Source organism: Aptenodytes forsteri, unplaced genomic scaffold (genome assembly GCF_000699145.1).
Source record: "Aptenodytes forsteri isolate BGI_AS27 unplaced genomic scaffold, ASM69914v1 Scaffold231, whole genome shotgun sequence".
Lineage (NCBI taxonomy): Eukaryota > Metazoa > Chordata > Aves > Sphenisciformes > Spheniscidae > Aptenodytes > Aptenodytes forsteri.
The window spans coordinates 4,977,769-4,978,484 of NW_008796046.1; positions in this window are offsets into that span (position 1 = coordinate 4,977,769).

The window sequence follows — 716 nt, forward strand, 5'->3', positions numbered from 1 at the left end:
AGATGAGGCGTTATGGACATGGTTTAGTGGGCATGGTGGTGTTGGGTCGACGGTTGGACTCGATGATCGTAGAGGTCTTTTCCAACCTTAATGATTCTATGATTCTATGATGTGACATGGTGAGCTAGGCTTAAGTATTGTCAAACTCCATTTCACAAATGTGCATAGATTTGACAAATATTTAGAAAATACCATATCTCTGTTCAAAAACATTTGCATGAAAATAACTTACCTTATCACAGCATTCCTGACTTTTAGTATAGGCAGACCATAGAATTTCTAATTACAACTTTCACAATTAGTGTTATGTGCACCTGTGATTGTTGGGTTTAATGGTATTGCATTAATACATAGCAAGGGGACAGCATACTTCACTTCTGCGAGCTTTAAATGAAAAGACTGCAGCTGAGAGTCAGACTGAAGACTGAATTTCATTAGTTATGGTATAATTCATAATATCCCGGATAGTTAACAACTTAAATGGACAGGACATTGGTCCCGGAACAAAACAGGAGACCTGGTTACCCAGAAGGCACCCAAGGCAGGCACTGGGAGAATGAAGAGCTGCCCGATGTGGGGGAACATCAGGTTCAAGACCATCTAAGGCACCTGAAGGTGCACAAGTCCATGGCACCCGATGAGATCCATCCATGGGTCCTGAAGCAACTGGCAGATGAAGTTGCTAAGCCACTATCCACCGTATTTGAGGAGTCATG